The sequence below is a fragment of the Pinus tabuliformis genome, chromosome 1_2 (genome assembly GCF_031772625.1).
Source record: "Pinus tabuliformis cultivar Carrire ecotype Pingquan chromosome 1_2, CPIR1, whole genome shotgun sequence".
NCBI classification, from domain to species: Eukaryota; Viridiplantae; Streptophyta; class Pinopsida; order Pinales; family Pinaceae; genus Pinus; species Pinus tabuliformis.
In genome coordinates this window covers 522337250-522353275 of record NC_142298.1, presented here as the reverse complement: position 1 = coordinate 522353275, position 16026 = coordinate 522337250, and positions in this window count along the sequence as shown.

Below are 16026 nucleotides of genomic sequence, written 5' to 3'. Positions count from 1 at the left end.
CAGCCTCATTGTAACGCACTCGAGCAAAGGCACATAGCCATCACATATGTTCTCAAAGATAAGCTACCACCATTTGAGCTAGTTTGTTTCATTGTGCATGTTTATAGTTTTAGCACCTTCCATTTATTAATCGAAGTCAAGTTTCATTATATCTTTGGGTTTTGGTTATAAAACTATGTTTCATTTCGTTTTCTTTATAAATCTAGATCAGATGGTGAGCAAAAACAATCTCAAAGAGAAGTTAAACAAAAAATATATTGAATACATCAAAGTGGGCCCTATGAAGGAGCTAACAAGCTTCCTTATCATATTTTTTTCTTATTAAGAAGAGTGTAACGAGAACAATATGATTGACATAGAGAGACATGATCAGTCATCAATCTAAGATCCATGTCATTGAGGTTTCAATTCAAGACTAACAAACTACTTTGTTCTAAAGATTGACATAAAGAATTTCTAAAGACCCGACCTTTTTCCCATCGAGGTTATAAACGCGCTTTTCTTTGTAGAGAGATTGAGGATGGCGATAATCAGTATTTCCAATGTGAAAACCAAAAACTCGACCTCTGCTAGGGTTTGTTGGGATCATCTCATGATTAAGATGGAGAATTGTTTATTGAGTCAGTGGAGTAGGTGGATGGCCATCTATATCCAGTTGGGCCACCATCTCTTTGGAATCAACATTGCTTTTCATGTCTTCATGGTTCTCTTTGAGATCATTTAAAAAAAATTAAGAGTTACTTATCATATTTAGGATATCAACCTTTCTTTCCATTACAAATTCTATGCTCACTTTTATCTCTTCCAATTTGGACACATTCAACTCCATCTTTTTTGTCTTTTTTTTTTCAAGAATGAACCTTCAAAATCCTTTATATGATTTACATTTGTATTATTATATATAGACATTATGGGCTTACAGTTTTACAATGACTTCTTTGCTAGCCAAACATGAACCTATTACAACTTTGCCAAATCTATCCAGTCCATTGATGAAATTTGTATGTGGTGTATTATGATATTTCATCTTTAGGATCCCATTGATCCCATACAATTTGAAATTCGAAGAGAAGGTTTGGTGGAATTACAAGAACCATTATTTTTTCTTGTTTTAAAAGAGTGAACTCGTATAAACTGCACCCATGCCAATTTTCCCCTAAAAGATGTATAATTTGCACGCGAAACACTCTATTATATCTCTTGTCAAGTTTTGCTAGTATCACTTAATTAATAGCTTGCAATCTTCATAAATGACCATTTTATCAAAACCACATATTAAAGGCTAGTTTAAGGACTATACAAAAACCATAACCTACATAGGACGTAGCTCCAAAACTATAGCTAACTAGATTATGAAATGTTTACCCAATTTACTTAGTTGTATCCTTGATGACCCCTAAAAATTTCACTAAATTACATAATTAAAGAAATGAAAAGAAGGAGATAAAATGGAAACAGTGAGATGGCTCATTTGAAAGAGCCCACCTAAGGATTGTCCACTCCAATACCATTTTTTTCAATGAAATGCACATCTCAGGAAACCAACGAGGCACTTCACCTCATTTTAAGCATGGTGGCCAAGCTAAAATAGTTGGTTGGAGTTTTGGCAACCTAACATCGTGGGGACATTAAGTGAGAACCATGATATTTATAAAGGCAACCAACAAAGAGTTTAGGGCTCAGTTTTATCTTGCTTGAAAGATGATTGGACAACTTAATATTCTTCCATAAGCATTTGATTCCCTTCTTATGTTACAAACCTTAGAAAGGATGAAGAAATCTTCATAATCTCTGTTCTACTCGTTCTATTAAGTTTATAGTGTGGTGTTTGAAAGTACCACTCCCAAGTTTGTAATTCCATGAAAATCATTTACCTTATTACCATTTTCTTTCTTCTTATCCCACATGGTATTGATCCTCCCTAGGTTATTTTTATGGTATTCTCTGATAGGATCAATCCCTAACCCACCTTCTATACTATCATCTTGATTCCCCTTGTTAACATTTATAGATTGGTGGTTGACCAAAATCTAAAGATTTCTTCTTGGCCAACTTTTTGACTTAAAGATTCTTTGCTCAAACCATCCCCAACCCCCTTTTTTCCTTCTTCATCCAAGGGTTTAACAATGTTTTCTTTTCTTGCAAGGATATTCTTCTATTCTTTTATCTTAGCTCCCTTGAGCCCACTCCCAAGATTCCCTGCGGTTCTAACCCTGCTCAATCTAGAGGGAGATGGTTAATTACCCTTATCATGGAAATCAAATTTAACTTATTTGGAAAAACATGAAGAGTTACTTGAGAGAGAATTTACTTACCAATTCTTTCTTGAAGAGCATCTTCTTGCTTACTAGCTTTGACCCCATTGATTTCCTTTCCTTTGATATTTCTTGATGATCCCTTTAATTTGAATGAATGGATTTTACTAGAGTCATTACTTTTTATTTGCACTAAACCTTCTAATAAACCCTTATTTTGAATCTCAATGGATAATATTGGACTTTCTACACCATTGTCTCAAATTCTTGCCATCTCCTCTTTAGGGTTTGAGTATTCCTTCGTATTTTTACTCGAACAAGTCTCTTTCTTCCTCCATATATTCACTCAAAAAAATCTCTTTCTTTCTCCATACCTTCCTTACAAAGTTAAAACTAAATGCTTCTGCCAAAAACCCATATGAATGGCACCTTACACAGGGAAATGAAACCCTCATTTAGGTTAAACAAACTTAGATCCATCTTAACTCTCGATCTATCAAGCACTGAGAGGGATCACATCTCTTGAGGTGTAAACCTCTTTTCTGAGTGCAAAACTTGAGTAAAAGTTTGCACCTAGAGATTTCATCCCTATTGGAGCTTAATAGATCGAGAGTTAAGATGGATCTAGGCTCATTTAATTATTAATAATTAATAGTTATAATAAATTTTTTTTTTCAATTAGTTTATAGTTTTATGTAATTTCATTGAATGAAAATGTTTTAATTAATAATTATAACTAGCATAGATCCATCTTAACTCTGGATTTACGAGACGAATAAAATCTTTTTGCATATTAAGAGATTTGCATCTCAAGGGATTTGATCCCTCTTGTTAAAAATGGATCTAGGTTGGTCTAATTACCCCCTTTAAATAGGCAAAGGGATCAAATCTTTTTGCATATTAAGATATTTGCATCTCAAGAGATTTGATCCCTCTTATTGATAACCGAGTTAAAATGGATCTAGGTTGGTTTAATTAATCTTTTTGCATATTAAGATATTTGCATCTCAAGAGATTTGATCCCTCTGGTTGGTAATCGAGTTAAAATGGATCTAGGTTAGTTTAATGATCCCCTTTAAATAGGCTGTATTCCACATGAATACCATGGGTTCTCATAAATTTGGAGCTCACAAACGAGTGGTAATTTGACCAAGTCAAGGTTAGTTTAATTACCCATCCCCTTTAAATAGGCTATATTCCACATGAATACCATGGGTTCTCATAAATTTGGAGCTCACAAACGAGTGGTAATTTGACCAAGTCAAGGTTAGTTTAATTACCCCCTTTAAATAGGCTATATTCCACATGAATACCAGGGGTTCTCATAAATTTGGAGGAGCTGAAAAACCGGTGGTAACTTGACCAAGTCAAGTTTACCTTATCTACTGAACAAACTAGATTTTTTATTTTAACATAGGGTTATTTTTATTTTATTTTATTTTAGTTGATTGAGTCAAAAAGTTTACAAGACGAAACATTATAACATCACCGCCTCTAGGCTCAACAATTAATATCTTTTTATTTTATTTTTATTTTTATATAATTTAATTGAGTCAAATTGTTTAGATAACATAACACAAGGGGATATTACAACATCTCTTCCATGTTGGGTGGGAGATGTAAAGATGTAATAAAAATAAATAAAAACAAAAATATTTATAACATCACCCCCTCTAGGCCCAACAATTTTAATTTTTTTTTTTTTTTTTGTGAAACAATTTTATTTTATTTTTATTTTTATTTTATTTTTGTGACCTAGTCAAATTGTTTAAATAACATAACACAAGGGGACATTACAACATCAAATAAAAAACAAAGTGAAATGAGAGATGGTTTTTGGGTGTGTGGTATTGATGTCATCCCATTGACTCATGGTATTGTAACAAAGCCTATTTACAAGTTAATAATATCCATGATAAAGTGGAGTGAATATTCACAGTAAAAAAACTTGTTATATCGTAAGTGTTAAATTTTTATGTGTGGTATTGATGAGTCATGCCATTGGCTCATGGTATTGTAACAAAGCCTATTTACATGTTAATAATATCCATGGTAAAGTGGAGGTGAATATCTATAGTAAAAAAACTTGTTATATCGTAAGTATTAAAGTTTTATGTGCTTATTAATAAAATTTAAATATGATTACAAAATTATTATTTTAATTTATATTGTAAAAACAAATCCTAATTTATATCTTATATATTTAAATGTGATAGAGAATCTGGTTATATCTCAAAAGTAATTATAATCTTTTTTCTTTTAGATTTAATTAAAAAATGTTATAAAATTAAATTCAAATATTTTGATTGTGGGCATGTGGTATTGATGAGCCATGGTATTGTAACAAAGCCTATTTACAAGTTAATAATAATATATTGCAGAATTAAGGCTTCTATGATCCATATCAAATTTATAGAGAAGATTTTTCGGTAAAAATCACATCTTATTTCATTTTGTTGACGCATTTCGAACCAACAAGTGTGTTTCATCATGAGGACAAGTTGAATTTGAGGCCCTAAAATCCTTGAACCACAATAAGGATATCGTGGTTCTTAAAGCCGACAAAGGAGGCGCTGCTGTCATCCTTAATAAAGAGGATTATCGCCAGAAGATGATGGATCATCTGTGTAACAGTGGCAGCTATAAAAAGCTGAACAAGAATCCTTTAAAAAAGATCTCCCGAACAGTCACTCTAGCTATAAAGTCTAGTAGCATTGTGGGTTCTTTTTGCCATAAGCTTATTGAGAGTAGCCCCATCACTTCGAGGATCTATGGGCTTCCAAAGATTCACAAAGAAGGGGCTCCCCTTAGACCCATTGTCAACACCATAGGAGGTCCAACCTACCTCCTTGCTAAATACCTGGCCTTGAAGCTTAGACCCCTTGTGGGCCTCACAGAGTCATTCATAAAAGACTCTTCGACGTTTGTCAATGAGCTTAAGGGCATAAAGTTCGACCCTGATGACATTATTGTGAGTTTCGATGTAGTCTCCCTTTACACTTGCATTCCTATAAAGGAGGCCATTGAGGTCATCAACCGCCTAACCGATCCTGATACCGCTCATTTAGTCGAAATTTGTCTCACGTCTACTTTCTTCAGCTTCGAGGGTGAATTCTATGAACAAACCTGTGGGTTTGCCATGGGCTCACCCCTGTCCCTGGTTGTTGCTAATCTTTTTATGGAAGACTTTGAATCCAGGGCTTTGGCTTCTACATGTCTTTTGCCCAAGATTTGGAAAAGATTTTTTGATGACACTAGTGTCATATGGTCTCATGGCCAGGATGAGTTAGATCTCTTTTTCCAGCATCTCAACAATCAATCCCCTTCCATTAAGTTCACCATGGAGCAAGAAGTTGATGGATGTTTGCCTTTCCTGGATGTTCTATTTTTGAAAAATGATGACGGTTCTTTCTACCACCAAGTGTTTAGGAAGAAAACTCATAATGAGCAATATCTTCATGCCAACTCCCATCATTTCCCTGCTCAAAAGTTGGGTGTTCTCGCTAGTGACTCGTGTGCTGAGAATCTCCAATGGCAAGAACCTTAAGAAGGAGAAAGACCATCTCCTTAATGTTTTTGTTAATAATGGTTACAGTAGGCACCAAGGTCTGAAAGCTTTCCAAGGTCCCATAGTTAAGAAAGACCCTAAGGATCGGGTCTCAGGTGTCCATCTCCTGTTCATCCAGGGGACCACCGATAAGATTGCGAGAATCCTCAGGAGGCATAATGTGCCCTCTTCATTTAGACCCTTTAACACCATTCGTAGCTCTCTTAGATCTGTTAAAGACCCCATTGACCCCAAGGACATGAAAGGTGTCTATGTTATTCCTTGTTCATGTGGGACCCCCTATGTTGGTGAGACTAGGCACTCTATTAATCAAAGGATTCATGAACACTCAGTTGACATAAACATAGGAGGTCCCGGTCTTCCACCCTGACAGAACACGTAGAAAAAACTAAGCATTACGTATGCATTGAGGAGGCCCGTGTTATTGCCAAGATTGCCCCTTTTCATCACCAGAAGTTTAGGGAGGCCGAAGAAATTGAAAAAGGGTAGAGAAATCTCAATAGGGATGACGGCTGGAAGATTAGCATGTTGGATCCCTGCCCTTTCTTCCTAGCTAGCCCCGCCCCTGCCCCCACCTTGGGGCGTTGTTCCTTTGTTGTGATCTTCTCTCGGCGTCTAGACCACGTGTTGTCCTTTTTCCTTCTCTGCTCTTTGATTTTAATAATAATTTTCAATTAATTTAATCTTTCTTGTTCTCTTATTAGAATAAGATATTTATTTATATAGGTGGTAAAAATCTTTTTAAGCCTTAATTAATTAGCATAGTGGATTAATTAATATAATATTTTTTACCTTAATAAAGGAATTTTAAAGAATGATGCCAATTATCCCATTTGAACTTTAATGATTGACATGAATCAAAACTTCCTTCTTCTTTCTTAGTAGTTCCTTAATAACTTTAAAATAAAGTTTAATAAGAAATTGCCCCATTTCAATTCTGTTAGGTCCTTTACTTTAGTTTTAAGTCATTTTTCTAACTAACTGGGTAGGTTAGACTTTAATGATCAATTTTAATTTTTTAGTATTTCATTTAATAATATTAATTTGTATTGAATCTATAATAATTTTTTTTAATTAATTATATAAGTTAAATTAAGCCTTAGGTAATCATTGGTATAGTGTAATAATTAATTTAATAAGTTTCACCTTAATGAATAAATGTTGGGTAGCGGAGGTCCCGCGTAACAGTTTTGGGTATGACAGCCGAGAAAGTAGGATAAAAATATTGTAAACCTCTGAAATATGCGCAACGCGGAATGTAAAAGGTTGAGTCAAAGGGTTGCCTGCCCAAGAAATAATATAAAATAATAGGAAGTAAGTTGGTTCGCGGACCATAGGAAGGTATAAATAGAGTGCGGCTCTATGAGGGAAAGGCAATTCTTTTTGGGTTTGATCTTGGATCTGAATTGTAATGGGTTTTTGAAGGAAGCACTCTGAAAGCGTCTGTAAGTCCAAGTCGAGGGTTTGGGTAGTGGATAGAGGCTCTGCAGCTGTGTGCGCAGAGGCCTAGAAGAGTCCGCAGCTGTGTGCGCGGACCCCTGCAGCTGAGTGCGTAGGGCGGATCTGGATGTATTGGTGATAAGTGGAAATAAAGATAAGTTTCTTCTGCAAATTCTGTGTTACAATTTGAGCTATCGCGAATCTGACTGTATGAATGATTGATATAACTGTTTAATCTAAATGCATATGCTTATGTTATAGATATGTGTGAATTTAAGTGTATTCTAAGTGCGCGAACTGGCCAAATCTGTTAAATGTTTGCTTAAAGACCCTCCTAAGTAGATCTGAGCTACAATACTTCATCTAATAGAATAGATCTGTAGACTGCGCGTTAATAAGACAATAGGAGGTATTCGAGATCTGCGCGAATACAGTGCAGAGCGAAGCTGCAGAACGGGGCGCGAAATCTCCAAACCACATCTAGACATCCCAAGGGTGCGGAAACCTAGTTCCATCACCCTCCCCTGCTACCTCGGGTGAGACCTCAGTCCGCACTTCGCTAGCTGTTGCCGAAAGGGCCGGTAGCTACGGGATTTGTTTGGCTCAATAATTCTTCCGAACCTGGGTCAGGCCCATATAAGCCAACAAGAAATTTAAAGAATGATGATCCCATTATAACTTTAACATAAATTGAATAATAAATCTTGAACGAATAACCTTAAAATAATTTTAATATAACTAACTAAGTAGGTTAGCCTTAACAAACAAATTTAATTTATTTAATAATATTTGTCGGTGTTTATTCTATATAGCTTTAGTAATAATAATAAATCTATTATTAGTTTAAATATAAACAGTGAAATTTAATTTAATATAATATGATTTAAAAAACTAACTTTTGAATTAACTGAATTTCCCTATCCCTCGGTCCAGTACAGTTTCTGGTCAAATATAGCCGTTTCCTGGTCATATATAGTCGTTTCTTGGTCAAAGATAACTGTTGGATGATCTGCTCTTTGTATTCAAACTGCTCACATGGTCTAGTTCTTCAACTTGTCCCAACGATGAACCACACTTGTTGGTTCGAAACGCGTCGACAAAATGAAATAAGATGTGATTTTTACAGAAAATCTTCTCTATAAATAATAATATTATTATTATCCAATTTTAAGGTCACACCCAAGCTATAAACCAAATTGGTGTATGAGGTCCCCTTGTTTGTGGGAGGGACCCACCTCCGCGCAACAACTACCAAGTCTACAAAGGCATTTAAAATATTTATGTGTTTATTAATTAAATTTAAATATGGTTACAAAATCACTATTTTAATTTATAATGAAAAATGGATATTAACTTAAGAGTTGTCTTTAGGGCGACTTTTTGGACTTGCTGGAATCAAGCAGAAAAATTTGACGGGAAGTCTTGATTTGTGTTATTTAAACTAGTTTTTTTTACTGTATATATGGATTCAACACCCTGAAAAACCCTTAGGGCACTTGGATTGTGCAGGGGTTACACATCAAACTTGTGATTTCAATAAATTCGTGCAAGATTTTAGAGAAATTAGACCGGAAAACCCCACCCGAAAAACTACTACTTATATATTTTAATGTGATATATTATTTATTATTATTTTTATTTAAAAAGCTATTCTTAATTTTATCAATAAAAACAAAATTACAATATAACAAATTGGGTTTTATTATTTTTATTACTTCTAACTTTTTCTGAACACTACGACATCTCCCCCATAGTGAACTCTATATTACTTTTAACCTTTTATTATTATTTATTTGAGATGGCATGTAAATGTTTACAGATCTTTTATGTCTTATAACTATAAATTGAACAAAGTATTATAAATTCAACATATTGAGCCCACATGTAAAAATGTTTACATACTTTCTTACATTACACCTACACATTGAGTGGTTGGAGGGCTTAAGTTTATGGTGTAAGGGTTCGAACAACCTAACAACTTTGGGAGTCGAGTTGGACAGGCTTGTCAGTCAGTTCGAGGACATGGTGGAGTACATATAGGACCTAGGAGATTTGGGTATGATATTCACGACATGGGCATCGCTGGCTAGTGAGGTGACAATTGGGCAGACAAATGGTGCGAAAGAGGATGAGGATCTGGCAGTGCATCAACTTTGAAAGGAGGTATAGTTAGAAGTTGAGAAGGAACCCTTCCCAGGGTTAGGGAAAGATGGATCACTTGTGATGCATGATTTGGATTCATCGCTTTAGTCTAAGGATGGGGAAATCAAGGGTTTCCAAACCATGGAAGGAAATGAGGTTACACAATAATTGAACTCACCTGAAAACGTTCAAGATGTCAAGTTTTAGCTGGAACTTGTTGCTCATGTTGAATCATAATGATAAACAACTGATGATGATAAGGGGAAAGAAGCCAGGGTTTCTCTCGGGAATTAGGTCCTCGCATCAGATTCAGGGGTGATTGTGCTATTAGTTTCTAATGAGGCTGGCCAAGTAGAAAAACCTAGTCAGTTAGCAGTTTTCGAGCATGTAGAGGCAGATCTATGCCCTTATGGTGAAAAGGAGTAAACCCTAAGGGAGCATGATAGCTCAACGGAGATGCCCAATTCATCCCAAAAAAAGGAAAAAGGTAAGGTCCTCAAATATGAAGGAAGCAGATAAAAAATTGGTCTTATGAGAAGACGTGCCTCTTGATGAGGTGATGGACACATAAGAGAGGGTTATTATAGGGCGGCCTAGAGGTCAAAAATTCTGATAGGATTACTGCAAAAAGGGTTAGAAAAAGCTTGGAGTGGGGTGGTTGATGAAACCCCACAGGTAAGCTCTCTATCTCATGGGTGGTATGGTGGAATTTCAGTCGAGAGAAACTCTCAGGATCCTTAGCAAGAATTGGAGTATTAACTCGACCCAAACTATTTTGAAGAGGTTGCACCCATTATTCAATGCCAACTGTGAAAAGATTGATTTGGTTCCGGTCTGGGTCAAGTTGTCGGGGCTTCTTCCACAACTTTAGACTCTTGAGGTTTTCAAAAAAATTGACAACAAGTTAGGTACCTTCCTTGAAATGGATATGTCATTTTTAGAAAGCGAAAGAAAATCCATGGCATATTCTGGTAAATATGAGCCCTAGAGAAGGGTTATTAAATGAGTTAAACATTAGTTTTAGAGGTTATTCACATTATCAATTACTGGACGATGAAGGTTATCATTTCCAGTGTTTTTGGTGCCACAAGATTAGGCATATCCTTAGATACTACCCAATCCCTTATATGGGTAAGTTTGGTCACCGAGGAATGTAGGAATGAGTCTGGGGTTGGAGGATTTCCTACAGAAATGGGGTGTCAAATAGAGGATTCTTTTGTAGATACGATGGTGGAGGTATTTGAGACAAAGGAAAATGCAGGTGAGTAAAATGTCATAGCTACTGTACAAATGGAGCATAAGGACACAACGATTGTTGAACAAATGGATATAGAGGGACCTCAGATGGACTAGGAAGGAACTTTTCCTTTTGTGGGGGCCAACCTCTTAGGTAATGTTTCTCTCTCGCTTATGGTTAATACTTTTACATTCTATGGATTCACTTGATATGGATGTTGGAAACACACAACATGATATAGATGTGTCAATGATCCCCTCTCCTCCACACTCTGTTACTAGGGTTTCTTGTCCTCTCCCCTCTTCCTCAATTTGTATTTCTTCCCCTAAATATGTTGCCTCTGGGGATTTTTTGGATCATTAGAGACCCGACATGTCATATAACCTTCATCTTAGTAGTAGAATGGGGGATACCTTAAGTTTTGTTGGAGGTATTGGAAAACTCTCCACGGTTAAACTTGGTGGTAAGTAACGAGGAAGAAAATCTTGTATGACCAGGGTGAAATAAAAGGCCAATCAAGAAGTTGCAGACACAAAAAAGAAGTCAATTGAAGGGATTCTTAGAGCTTGTAAAACCCCAAACCTTGTGACCTCGTGATTTTTCTATCATTCAATTGTAGGGGCTTGGCCAACCTATCAAAAGGTTGACCCCTGAGGATTTTGGTGATTTCGGTAAAAGTGGATGTGATTTTTCTGCAAGAAACTTTAAGGGAAGGGGATATGAGCAAGAGCATTTTGGAATCCATCCTCTTCGGTTGGTGGTTTGTAACATTAGATGCCAAAGGTAGATTGGGGAGATTGGCGTTGGGGCTAAACCAAAAATCCATAAAACTTTCGGGGACCTTGGGAGTGAACATGATCTTAGAAGCTGATATTTATTTTGGTGATTTGGATAAGGAACTAAAGATAGTGAATATTTATGGCCCCTGCCATGATAAAGTGCCTTTATAGGACAATTATATATCCAAATCTTTTATGGGAGTAGATAATCTGGTTGTTGGGGGAGATTTAAATTTCTCATTGGGGGTTTCAAGAGTATGGGGTCCTCATTCACACTCAGACGCCAAGGTTGGGTACTTTAGACATTTGTTAGAGCCCAATAAGCTTGGTGATGTAGATCTGATTAAAAATCATCCTACATGGAGAGATCGACAATTTGGAGAAGATAGGGTGGCTAGAAGGATCAACCACTTTCTCATGGCAGAAGCACTCATGGAATGGACTCCATTGTTTCGCCAATGGATAGTGAATATCTATGGCACCTGCCATGATAAAGTGCCTTTCTGGGATGATTTGATGTCCATATCTTTTATGAGAGCAAATAATCTAGTTGTTGGAGGAGATTTAAATTTCTCCTTTGGAGTTTCATAAGTTTGGGGTCCTCATTCACACTTGGACACCCAGGTTGGGTACTTTAAACATTTGTTAGAGGCCCATAAGCTCAATGATGTGGATCTAATTAAAAATCGTCCTACATGGAGAAATCGACGATCTGGAGAAGATAGGGTGGATAGAAGGATTGATTTCTTTCTCATGGTGGAAGCACCCATGGAGAGGACTCCATTGTTTTGCTAATGGATACAAATAGGTGGGGAATTCGATCATCACTCCATATTCCTTGAACTATGAGGGCATAAGAACAAGCCTAGGAGCCCGCATAAATTCAATCCATCTTGGTTAAAAGATGAGTCGTTTCAGGAGTTGGTATCTGAAAACTGGACTCGCTTTGATCCAAACTAGGAAGGATCGAGGGCTGATCAATTTGCAGGGAAATTAAAGAAAATAAAAAAGGCTATTGTTCAATGGGATTCTCAGAAAAATCAAAAGGACAAATAAACCCTTAGAACTATGGAGAGAAAGCTAGATAACTTGGAAGATTTTGAAGGGGGAGGATATAACTCTGAGGAAGTTAAGCAATGGGTCTTCTCCCTTGAAAAAGAAGAAGAAGGATACTAGTTGAAAGAGAAGAAGTGTGGAGACAAAAGAGCCAGTGCAACTGGCTTCAAATTGGTGATGATAATACAAAATTATTCCAGAATTTCGCTAAGGGTTGAAAGGTACAAAACACTATACGGGAGTTGAACGATCAGGTATGAGGTAGCGTTTCACCCTTTGGGGATTTAGCAAAGGTTGAGGTGATCACTTTAGTAATCTTTTCAAGGCCCCATGAGATGTGTCTATTACATAGATAATTTGAACTACCTAAGTATTTCAGCACTTTGTAGACCTTAGGGAAAATAGGGAACTTATGGTGTGAGTATCAAAGTCAGAGTTTCAAAAGGTTCTCCATGGGTTTCAAAAAGATAAAAGTCCGAGCCCAGATGGTTAAATAATGGAGTTTCTTTTGGGTTTCAATGAAATTCTTGGTGGTGACCTCCTTAGTGTTATTGAAGAATCCTAAACATCAAGGTAGATCCTTCCTTCCTTCAATTCCACATTTATTGCTCAAATTTGATGAGCCCCACTCCTTTAATGATTTTAGACCCATCTCTCTTTGTAATTGAATTTACAAAATCATTGCAAAATTTATCACGAACAGGTTGAAGCTGACCTTGTCTGACAATCATATTTCTAGTGAACAATTTTCCTTTTTGGAGGAAGCAATTGAGGTCACTCACGAAATCCTTCAGAATATGAAAACCTGGAAGAAAAATAGGATGATAATTAAGATCAATTTATCCAAAGCATAAGGGAGTTGGTTTTATAATATGCTTTTGTTCACATATTTGGGGTTTGAGTTGCCATTCATAAACTGGGTTATGAGCTGCTTATCGTTTGTCTCATTTGCGGTACTTATTAATGGTTTTGCATCTAGATTATTTCAAGTTCAAATGAGGCTCAGGAAAGGCTTCCCTATTTCACCTCTGCTCTTTATGTTGGTTGTTGAGGGTGTGAGTAGGCTATTAATGGATGCAAAAAGAAGGGGTGATTTGCATGGTGTTTGGGTAGTTATATACTTGACTATTACGCACTATTGTTTGTAGATGATGTCTTGTTGTTATATGATGGCACTCGTAGAGATATGGATACTATCAAGGAGATATTGAGCTTGTTCAGAAGGCAATACGAATGATGGTAAATGAGCATAAATATTCCCTCTCGTCAATTGGTATGTCTAGGGAAGAAGTCTCATATGCATAAAATCAATTCCCATTCCAAACTCTCGACTTTGAAGTTGGTCTAGAGCATCTAGGTTTCTTTTTAAAACCAAATGATTGCCGTAGAACTAATTGGAAGTGGCTTATTGTGAAGATTGAGAAAATAATTAAATCCCGGTGCTTCAGATGGTTGTCTAGAGCAGGGAGATTAGTTCTAATCAAGTCAATTCTAGAAGCTATTTTGATATTTTGGATGTCCCTGTCCTGGATTATAGTATGTTCTGAAATCCATTCACAAGTTATGTAGCAGGTTCCTGTGCATGGGGAATAAATATGGAAGAATCTTTTCCTAGGTCAAGTGGGATAAGATTGCTCTTCCCAAAGATTAGGGGGGATGGGGACTAAAATTTTTACCTTCTTTCGCAAAGGCTTTGGCTACCAAAGTGGGTTGTAGACTTCTTTGTATAGAAAGTCTATGGACGACTATAACTATCCGAAAATATAATTTTCCAAGCTCCATTGATGAATGGTTATGGTATCCTGTTAAAAAAAGATCAAATATATCCATAATTTGGAAGGTTGTTCTCTCATCCTTTCTAGTTGTTGAAGATGGTCTGGTGTGGAAAGTTGGTAATCGAGAGAAATTGAAGATTGGTAAGGACCTGTGGGTAGGATATGGAGACAAATTTTGCCTTCTAGGAGACACGATCCAATTTCTCAATGACTAGGGTAGGCATACTTTGAATCAGGTAGTCGATCCCCTTAGCACCTCCATATGGGCTCAGGGATGGATCAACGCCTAACATCTAAATTTACCTATAGAATTTTAGGATTTGTGGAATAATTATACTTTGGCCTTAAATACTGCACATGTGTGTACCAAAGAAGAGGAGGTTGATACTCTTTGATGGGTTCATTTCTCATGGGGGGAATGTACTCTGAAAGATGGTTATGTGTTTATTTGCAGTAATCGACAACTAGATGTAGTCGCCTAGTGGTGGAAAAAAATTTGGAAATTAAAGAGTCCTCCTAAAACTTGTCTTTTCCTATGGTGCTTGCTCGAAACCAAAACACCAACATGGGATCAACTTCAAAAATGATGTATGCAAGGTCTAGGTTGGTGTGTTCAAGTGTCAAAATGCAGAAGAATCAATAGATCACCTCTTTCTCTCCCATCCTTTTTCAGAGGCAGTTTGGAATGTTATCGGGAATCAAATGGCAGGTGTCATGAATTAGCAAGGAGTATCATTTCCAAAAGTTTAAAAGGATTAGTGGGAACATGTAAACTCGAAACATATCAGGAATCTGCCTCCTCTTGTATGCTGGGGTATTTGTAATGCTAGAAACAGAGAAATCTTCAAGGACAAAGCCTATGTTCCAAATCGAGTCGTGGCCAAAGTAATAACAGATTTTGAACTTCTTCATATTGATGATGGTTCTCATACCCCTTGGGTTATTGTTGTAGTGGAGGTGGACAAATCAATTCCTTGGGCCTTTTTTGATGGAGCTCTTCTTAAAATGGCAATTGTATTGGCGGGGTAGTACTTTACATTTAGGAAAATCATTCTTTTAAACTTCAAAGTGATTTGGGGAGGGGTACAAACAATTATGCATAACTTCTCAACCTAAAACTCCTTCCCTTTGCAATTGAAAAATATATTCACTCCTTGCAGATTTTTGGTGATTCAATGGTTATAGTAAATTGGTTTAATGAGTTGCAGCGATGTCACATTCACACAATGAGTCCCATTCTTGAGGAGGTTTTACATCTTAAACAATCTTTTAATAAGATTTCTTGTCGAAACTATGCAAATTATGCATGCGATAAGCACACACATTATGTAATGTTATTTGCATTAATAAAATATAGGTTCTTCTTGGATTTTTTTTTTACACCTACACATCTTCCCTATATTGGGTTGTAGAGAACCACTTGACGCAAATATATTTATATGAATGTGAACACATCTTTATTTCTATACTTTTAAGAAGCCCTTCTCTTATATCTACCTCCACTGAAATTTTAAACATAGTCCTTTGAGAACTTGTCTTATAAGAAGAGTTAATGTCCAAAGTCCTCCCAATGTTATCCCCTATTAATCTTAAAAAATTGTTTGACTAGCATTTCAAAAACATCTTAAAATATTAACACAAATTTACATTTTGGATATGGGTTTAATTTGTGGGTTAAAGCATAGATGCCATCTCTCTAGAGTCAAAATTGAAGAGCCCTAATACCATTGTTTACCTAGAATACCTACCACAACCTTATTGCCCCTTTTAGTAA